Below are 9,779 nucleotides of genomic sequence, written 5' to 3' on the forward strand. Positions count from 1 at the left end.
TATATATATGAATACACAACCAGTGTAACTCCACATCATGTACAATCACAAGAAAGGGAAGCTATAATGGCTGGGCATATAGCTCAGTAGGTAGAGTACTTGCCTTGCATGCACAAGGCCCTCATTCAACCCAGTACTCCCCCACCAAAAAAAAGGGAAGTTATACTCCATGTGTGTATAATATGTCAAAATACATTCTACTGTCATGTACGACTAAAAGAAACAAATTAAAAAATTTTAAAAAAGAAATAATATTGAATACTAATGTATCCATAATTACAGTGGGATATTTTAACACACATCCTTGGAATCTGATAGAGCATACAGATAAAACAAGGATAAAAGTGTACTCTGCACTATGCAAATGCATACTATTTTTTAAGAACACATTGAAATTCAATGTTTGTTATAGTTCACAAAAGAACTTCCATTTTTTAAGTAGTTAATATTATCCAGAACATGTTTTATAATTGTGATGTGTTTACATTAGACATTAACAATTTTAAGGAAAATATTTTAAATTCCAAATGTTTGGAACTAAAGAACAAACAAAACCCCATACTCAGTAATTTTTATGCTAAAGAGGAAATCACAACAGAAATGATACACTATTTAGGATTGAATATCAATAAAAGTATTTGCACATTAAAACTTGGGGAATATAGCTAATGTAAAATTAAGATGAAATTTATAGCATTCAATTCATACATTAGGTATAAAGATAGAATGGAAATAGAGTAGTTAAGTATTATACTTGAGTGGGTAAGAAAAGAATAATGGTGAATTTTAAAAAGTTGAGTAAAGATAATAATTATAAAACTAAAATGAAATAAAACAGAAAAGTAAGAAACACTAGAGTCTCAACAAACAAAAACTAATTTCTTGAAAAGTTTAAAAAAATAGTCAAATTTCTAGAAGGATTAATCCAGGGACAAAAGAAAACATTTAAGCAATATTGGGATCTTACTACAGATACTTAAAGATTTAAAATTTTCATAATTGATGCATATGAAGACATTTATGGCACTAAATTTAAGAACTTTGACTTTAACACACTAAAAGTGAATGTAGTAGTTTTCTGTTGTTGTGACAAACTACCTGAGAAAAGTCAACTTAAAAGGGAAAAGATTTTGGCTCACAGTTTCAGAGGTTTCAGTCCATCGTTGGTTAGCTTCATTGCTTTGGTCCCGAGGCAAAGCAGATCACCAGAGCCAAAGATTATGGTGGAGGAAAGCTCCTCACCTCTTGGTAGCCAGGAGTTATCATAATTGATAGAAGACCTATGGAAATCAAACTTTTGTTATTAACCACCAAGAGTCAATGAGAAAACAGAATTTTTAAAAAATATTTATTTTTTTTAATTATAGGTGGGCACTATATCTCTATTTTTATTTTTATGTGATGCTGAGTCTCAAACCCAGAGCCTCATGCATGCTAGGTGAGTGCTCTACCTCTGAGCCACAACAACCAGTTTGAGAAAACAGAATTTTAAAAGATTCCATTCAAAATATCAAATAAAAAATTTGTTAAGTGCTTAAGTTTCAAAATAGGTGCAAAAAAGTTCTGGAACCAGTCATGGTGGTGCATGCCTATAATCCTGGCAACTTGGGAAGCTGAGGCAGGAGGATTGAGAGTTCAAAGCCAGCCTCAGCAATTTAACAAGCCCCTAAGCAACTCAGCGAGACTCTGTCTCTAAATAAAATATAAAAAGGGGTGGGGATGTGGTTCAGTCAAACCTCCCTGGGTTCAATTCCCAGTACAAAAAAGAGAAAGAAAGAAAGAAAGAAAGAATGTCATGGACATGACCAGTGTAACTCCACATTATGTACAACCACAGGAATGGGAAGGTATACCCCATGTATGTATGTTATGTCAAAATACATTTTATTGTTATGTATAACCAAAAAGAACAAAAAAAATGAAAAACAAAACAAACAAAAAAAAAGGTGAGCCATTAAGAAAGTGAAAAAAAATATCATGGAGAGATTTATCAAACATTTCAAGGGATATGAAGGAAATCTGAATAAAAGAAGACATAAACTAAATTTCATAGATTGAGTTAATATTTTTAAGATGTCAATCTAAATCCATATCTTTTTTTTTTTCCCCTCATGGGATCAAACTCAGGGGTTCTTTACCCCTGTGCTATATCCTCAGTTCTTTTTATATTTTAAGACAAGATCCCACTAAGTTGCCTAGGTTGGCCTCAAACTTGCAATCCTTCTGGCTTGGCCTCCTAAGTTGCTAGGATTTTAGCAACCAGGTGTGTCAATGTACCTGACTTAATCCATATATTTAAGCTATTATAAGTAATATCTCTGAGGTAGCTTTCAACAGTGTTAACTTAGCTAGGCAGGAACTTTGTTACCAGACTCCCCTGCATTGAACAGTAGTTGTTTAGGTGAGCCATAAGAAAGTTCTGCGTGAGGATTGATAGTTGGAGGTGAAGCAGTAGCTATTTTTTAAGCTTTCAGGTATCAGTATGGTATAGGGTCAGGTGCTCCTGCAGCTCATGCAATAGCATCTAGATCAGCTCTGAGTGGCCGCTTGGTGATGAAGGGTGTTACTTATTCTGAAGGTCATACATAACATTAGTAAGGTTGGGGGCAGTGAGGCACAGACACGGGATTGTCCTTGTGAATTTCTAATTGTTTCTGCTCTACCCATTCATCTTCTTTCCCTGTTGGCCCTGCCGACTTCAGATTTGACTCTAGTCCTAAGCCCTATATTAAATAAACCCCTTATTTTATATCACTCAGTGGTCCTATGTGTCTGATCAATTCCTAGCATGCAGAGTCCTAAATAGGCTTTCATAGAAAATTCACAGTCTCATTAGACAATTGATATAGAAGATTAGGAGGCCAAGATTAAGCTGAGAGAAGTCTGAAAAAAATAGAAGAAAAAGGGAGGGTGTGGGGTGGGTCTTAGCCTTGGCAGATAGCAAGACCTAGAATACAGGTGTTTAATCAGACAGTATGATCCTGGAGAAATGATAAAGCAGAAAGACATTAATAGAAAAGAATAGAGAGTTCATAAACCCAAGCAAATATGAAAACTTGATATGTGATAGAAGAGGCATTTCAAATCAATAGAGGAAATGATGGACTATTCAATAAATGTGACTGCGACAACTGGGTATCCATATGAGAAAAAATTAATTTATATGCCTATACCCTGTCATACACAAAATACATTCTAGAATAATTAAAGCTCTAAATACGAAAAGCAAAACTCTGAAAAGAATTATGGGAGACTATCACTCAGGGTAGGGAAGAATTTTTACAAAGCACAAAAATTGCAACCATAAATGAAAAGTTGATTCATTTGACGATAGTAAGAGAAAGAAGGAAACTCTTGAATGATAAAAGACAACAAAAACAGAATTAAAATACAAATTACATTTTGGGAGAATACTTGGCATTGTACACAATCAGTAAAGGGCTGGCATCTAGCATATACACAGAACTTCTGCAAAGAATTGAGAAACAACCTACTAAACAAAAAGAGGAAAAGCAAGAAAAGATTTCAAACAGGCAATCCACAGAAAAGGTTGACCTGAAGACAAAAAAGAGATAAAGATTCCTATGGTAATCACAGGAATGTGAATTAAAATAAAAATGAGATGTTATCTTAAACTAATCAGATTAGTGAAAATTAAAAGTCAATAATGTTAGAGAGTGGTGAATAAAGGAAACCTCACACACAAATTAGGAGAGTATAGAAACAATTAGGTAATATCTGTGGAAGTTGAAGATATATGTTCCCCATCCAGGCAAACACTCTAGAAAATTGTGCATGGATTTCACTGCAGTGTTATAATAGCAAAAAAATGAAAAACAGAAGTCTGCCAAAAGTAGAAGGATAAATAAATCAAAGATTATTCACATAAGGGTAAAGCACACACCAGTTAGATGAGTGAATTACACCTACATGGAGCAGTATGAATAAATTTCAAAGACCAGAATATTTGAATTAAAAAAAAAACAAGTTTCAGGATTACATCTACTACTTTTTAATCAAATTTTTAAAACATCTCTAAATAATGGCAAATATTATTTAGAATACATATATATGGTAAAAATAGAAAAATATGGATTGAAAGGATAAACACAAATTTCATGATTTTGGTCATTTCTCAGGATATAGGTCAGGGAAGTGCCCACATAAGGTTCAAGACTAGAAACAACATTTGGAGTTAAGAAGCAAAGCTAATATAGGAAAATATTAATCTAGGCACTAAGCAATTCAGTGAGACCCTGTCTCTAAATAAAATACAAAATAAAATACAACATAGGGCTGGGCATGTGGCTCAGTGGTTGAGTGCCCCTGAGTTCAATCACCAATAACCAAAAACACACCTGCATGGTGACAATTCTGGTTTATATTGTACTTTTCTTAGTTTGACATTTTTTTTTTCATAAAAAAATCAGCACAACAAATACTAACGGTGACTGAATGTTTGTGTCCCCCAAAGTTCATAGGTCGAAGCCCTGATCCTTAATGTGAGCGTATATGCAGGTGAGGACTTTGAGAGATGATTAGGTTATGAGGTTGGAGCCCTTAAGAATGAGATTTGCTATGGTTTGGATGTGAGATGTCCCCCAAAAGCTCATGTGTAAGACAATGCAAGAAGGTTCAGAGGAGAAATGATTGGGTTTTAACCCAATCAGTGAATTAATCCCCTGATAAGGATTAACTGGATAGTAACTGAAAGCAGGTAGGGTATGGCTGGAGGAGGTGGATCACTGGGGGGCATGCCTTTGGGGTTTCTGTTTTGTTGTGGTGAGGCAAGCACTCTCTCTCTCTCTGCTTTCTGGATGCCACATTCCCAGCTGCTTTCCTCTGCCACCCCTTCTACTATGATGTTCTGTCTTACCTTGAGCCTTGAGAAGTGGAGTTGTCCACCTATGTACTGAAACCTCTGAAACCATGAGCCCCCAAATAAACTTTTCTTCCTCTAATTGTTCTTGTCAGGTCTTTTGGTCACAGCAGTGAAAAGAATTGACTAGAACAGGATTTTAGTGCCCTTATAAGAAGAGACATGAGAGAGAAGTTCTCCATCAGTCACATAAGGTATGATTGTCTGAAATCAGGAAAGAGGGACCTCAGCAGCAATAGATTCAGCCAGCACCTTGATCTTGGATGTCCAGCCTCCAGAACTATGAGCAACAAATTTCCATTGTTTAAGCCACTCAGGCTATATCATTTGTTATAGCAGCCTGAGCACTTGTGTGACATCCCCCTAGGCTCCACTTCCTTCCAGAGATTCTGGGGCCCTGAATAAAGCAAGGCACCTGGAGTGGGTGTACCTTGAGGAACTTACTCTGCCTGCCCACCCAGGAGGCCTTTGGTAGGAGAGCATATGGAAAGTTGGGCAGAATTAATATCCCCTTGAATTTCTAGTCCACTGTGTGGGAGAGCCCTCATGTGTTTTGCCCACAGGGAATTCTCTTTCCTCCTGTTAGACTTGCCTGGGACAGGCCAAGTCCTGGCATTTCCTGTGGACTTGGAAACCAGAATGACAGGTGCAGCCACACGGACATGTGATTTCAGTCTGCTGGGCGGCCTGACCTCACCTGATCCTGCACTGGCAGCTTCCTTGTCCCAGGTACGATTAGCGCTTGGGATGACGTAACTTTTTGTTCCCTTGCAATCAGCAAACCCATCACCCCATACCTTTATTCCTACTGCCTTAACTCAAAAACACTCTGTAACTGAGAACTGTTTCTTCCATTTATCATCTATTAGAAAGGGAGGTATCTTGTTTTCCCCTTTCTTCCTCTTTTGTTTTCTGTTTTTGCATTTGCTTCTCTGGTTGTTGCACATAAAATTATTGTCTAACCGGTGCATCTACGTCTTTCTCTCTGGTCTGTTCCAACACTCCATTTTTTTTTTTTTTTTTCCCTGCTGTCTCTACCTTTTCCCTGTATTTCTGCCTACTTGTGCTCTGGGGCTTTCACTGTATGTGTGTGAAGATCAGCGAGAACTTTCCTTCCCACAGACCAGTGTGGAAATGATAGGGAATTCTGAGGATGAGAATTTCATGGATGGATGTTGAAGAACACAGTAAGTTATAGAATAGCCTTTGCATTGTAGGATCTGAAACCCCAGGAAACGGTAGCCATCAAAGTCCTACACATCTCAGTGAGATTTACTCAAGGCATTCTTAAGCTTTCAATCCTATCTAAGGCATTCTACCAGACAGGACTGTTTCCCATTAGCTCATAGATTAGTGGAAGTTGGGACAAGATGATGTGAGAAGAGCTAAAATCAAGGTTCTCCCAGGGGTCTCTGATGATTCTAGGAACATTCTTTGGGTCACTGAACAGTGTTCTTCAACCAGCTCTGCAGTTTCCAACCCCCTGAGTCCAGTTTTATAGCTGAAAACGTTTTTGCCTTTTTCCAAGGAGGCACCTTCTTTATTGCAAAGTCTGTCATGGGGCTTTGGATTTGCAGAATCTAGTGACCTGAGAAAGTTGCATTTTGATGTTAGGCTGATTTCAATAAATTATAAATTGAAGTAGCCATACCGAGGGAGGCCACCCATCCAGCCCAAGTTATATGAACAGGGGTTTAAGATGTCAGTGCTCTCATATTTCATGTGACCATGCTGGATCTAAATGGAAATTTTACACGGTAAGGGGGAATATCATGTCGGAGTTATTTTAGAAAGGCGATTCTGTCTTCCCACCACAATTTTATCCTTTCCATGTTTTGTCAGTATCTGGGTCGCCTGAGATGGAGGCCAGCATTCTCACTGCCATGTCATGGATGGAGAGAGGGTGCACAGACATTAATCAACTTTCACCTTGCAAGGAAATGGCTGAGTCATTCAGGGTCACAGGTTTCCTTTTTTGCTGCTTATTCTTCAGGATAGATCATCTCATGGCCTTTGAGTTAAAAGTCATTGACCTTGAGTGACTTTCACATTCTCTCTGGAGTCCTGTTTTCTTGCTATAACTCTGGAAAACAAACCTATATTTCTCATGGTAGCCTGGTATCTTTTAAAAAAATCTTTTTTTGCATTGGGGCTGTAGCTCAGTGGTAGAGTGCTTGCCTAGCATGTGTGAGGCATTGGGTTCAATTCTCAACACCACATGTAAATAAATAAAATAAAGGTTCGTTGACAACTAAAAATATATTTTTAAATATTTTTAAAATTGTGAATGATAACTCATCAGTAAATCAGAGGTGGGGATTCCTTACTCTGTAAAAACATAGAATCTCTAAGTTGAAAAGGATCTGAAAAGGGCAGCTTGCATAAATGAACCTTTAATTGAAAAGGAATTAGTGAGGGATTTTTTTTTTTTAAGTCAGAATCTAGAAGCCCCATCCTTGACCTACTAAATGGAAAATACAAAAATGAAGACTAGGAGTCTGTATTTTCAAGAGTCACTTTGGGTGGTCCAGTGAAGGTTTAGAAACCACAGTATTTTTTGTGGGGGGGGGGTACCAGGGATTGAACCTAGGGGCACTCGGCCACTGAACCCTATCCCCAATCTTATTTTGTATTTTATTTAGAGACAGGGTTTCACTGAGTTGCTTAGCACCACACTATTGCTGAGGCTGGCTTTGAATTTACAATCCTCCTGTCTCAGCCTCCCAAGCACTGGGATTACGGGCGTGTACCACCATGCCTGATTTAGAAACCATAATATTTATAACCATTCTAAATTCATGGAATAGGGGATGTCCTTTGCAATGGCTAAGCGTCAAATGTGCAGTTTAAATTGATACATGATGGGTTCAGAAAAATAACCCCTTTCAGTGGAATTGAGAAGATGGCAGATGGGCTGGGTAAAGGTGATGGGAATTTCAGGACTTTGTTTTGTTCACTAACTCCTAGAGCTAGTATGGAAGCTGGATTAGGAGCCTGAGGCAGCCTTAGCAAAAGCGAGGTGCTAAGCAATTCAGTGAGACCCTGCCTCTAAATAAAATACAAAATAGGTCTGGGGATGTGGCTCAGTGGTCGAGTGTCCCGTGAGTTCAATCCCTGGTACCAAAAAAAAAAAGTATGGAAGCTGGAAAGGACCCTGAATGGAGTGAGGTTCAGTGTCAACAAGCTGTGTTATATTTTAGACCAGCTCTTCCTTCTATCTAGGCCTCAGTTTCCTCATCTGTAAGATGAAGGCATGGACTTGTTGATCTCTAGGTTGCTTCTGTGCCACTTTCTTTGACATTTACCCAATTCCTTTTCAATTGAGCATAGTATAATTCAAAAGGCTGTTCATTATTTTAATTTTTTATAATGCATTCTATGGGACCTCATGTTTGTCCCACTGAGCCTGTTTTTAGTTACCAGCCTTTATGAGCAGTGTGGAGTCAGTGCAATTGCCCTGAGAATTTAAATCCTTCCAAGATTATTTTCTGCCATCTCAGGCTGAAAATCTCCAAGAAGGCAAGCTCCAGGGAAAGAGGGTAGAAATATGGATTGCAAAAGGCTTTAGAAGACAAGGTGGCTTAGAGGGAATCAAGTATCCTACCAGATATCTCCACTCTGAGTGAGGGTAATTCTATCTGCTGACTGCCATTTCAGAAGGTGACCAAAGAAGGTTCCAGCAACTGGCAAAGACTGAATGTTTTCCAGTTACTGTGCTCACCTTGCTCCTGGGTCATGGCCACTGTTGGCAGGAGAAGCACATAGTGGTTATAGTTACTGGCACCAGTTCAGGCTGTTCAGGCTCAAGTCTGGCCAATGAGAGGAGAATTAGCAAAGAAAGATGATCTGCAGCAGTATCTCTCTGGCCAGACATGACCAAGGGCTCGCCATCATTGGGAAGGAACCCAAAGGGAGCAGTTTAGGTAGGAGAGACTACGAGTAGGAGCCAGGCAATGGATTTTATTGAGGAGTTTTTGTTAAGAGTCAAATTCAAAGGAGGGAATATTTATTGAGCACCTATTCTGCGTCAGAAGTCATGCAAAGCTTTAGGAATTCAAGAAAAAAAGGCATGGTTCTTTTCTTGAGGATTGATAGTCTAGTAAAGAAGTTCTTCATAAAAAACAGGTTGATGTGTTCATTCTAGGGGGGATACTGTAGCAAGCGAAGGAGTTTGCAGCAGGAAAGAGAGGCTTCTGTGGGCTTAGCCTGCCATTTGAACAAGACTTTGCCAGGAAAATAAAGGAGCAGATGGGTCTTTCAGGCAGAGAAGACAAAATCGGCAAAGTCAAGAAGGTATGGAAGAGCCTAGTGTGATTGGAAAGCAGGGTGGGGCTGTGTGGATGATAAATAGGTGACCTCAGGGGAGATCTAGACCTTGAAAAGGAGCTGGGCTTAATAGTATGAGGGGGTTCTCATTAAATACTCACATCTGTGCTTTAGAAATTCTGTCCTGGAAACAGTGAGAAGGACAAGTGGGCAGAGGGCAAGAATAGAATTGTGACACATCTTAGGAGATCAAGGAAGAAAGGTCATGGCAGAGAGCTGAATGTCTGGTGTGTGTGTGTGTGTGTGTGTGTGTGTGTGTGTGTGTGTACGCTATTGGGGCTTGAACCCAGGGCTTGAAGCATGCTAGGCAAGCATTCTGCCACTGAGCTACATCCCCAGCCTTCTTCAGCCTCATTTTACAACTTTTATTTTGAGATAGAGTGTTTCTAAGTTGCCAAGGCTGCCCCTGACCTTGTGATCCTCCTGCCTTGTCTCCTGGGTGGCTGGGATCACAGTGTGCCCCACGGTGCCTGAAGACTTTGTATTGACTGTTATAGAATGGATCTGATGGCTGGAGACAAGGAGTTTGGGAAAGGAAGAAAGGCTCATTCTTTTTTTTTTTTTTTTTTTTTTT

General features: G+C 38.9%; 1 long non-coding RNA gene across 4 annotated transcripts in view; it reads left to right on the top strand.

The window, feature by feature from the left end:
* Window positions 1-7,560: 7,560 nt before the first annotated feature.
* The window catches only part of LOC107148268, a 15,165-nt gene continuing 12,946 nt past the window's right edge, over window positions 7,561-9,779 (top strand). For all 4 annotated transcript variants that reach the window (XR_007349035.1, XR_007349034.1, XR_007349033.1 and 1 more), the window contains exon 1: window positions 7,561-9,172. This is a non-coding gene — a long non-coding RNA (uncharacterized LOC107148268). The remainder of the gene's footprint in view (window positions 9,173-9,779) is intronic.

Source organism: Marmota marmota, unplaced genomic scaffold (genome assembly GCF_001458135.2).
Source record: "Marmota marmota marmota unplaced genomic scaffold, marMar, whole genome shotgun sequence".
Classification (NCBI taxonomy): Eukaryota; Metazoa; Chordata; class Mammalia; order Rodentia; family Sciuridae; genus Marmota; species Marmota marmota.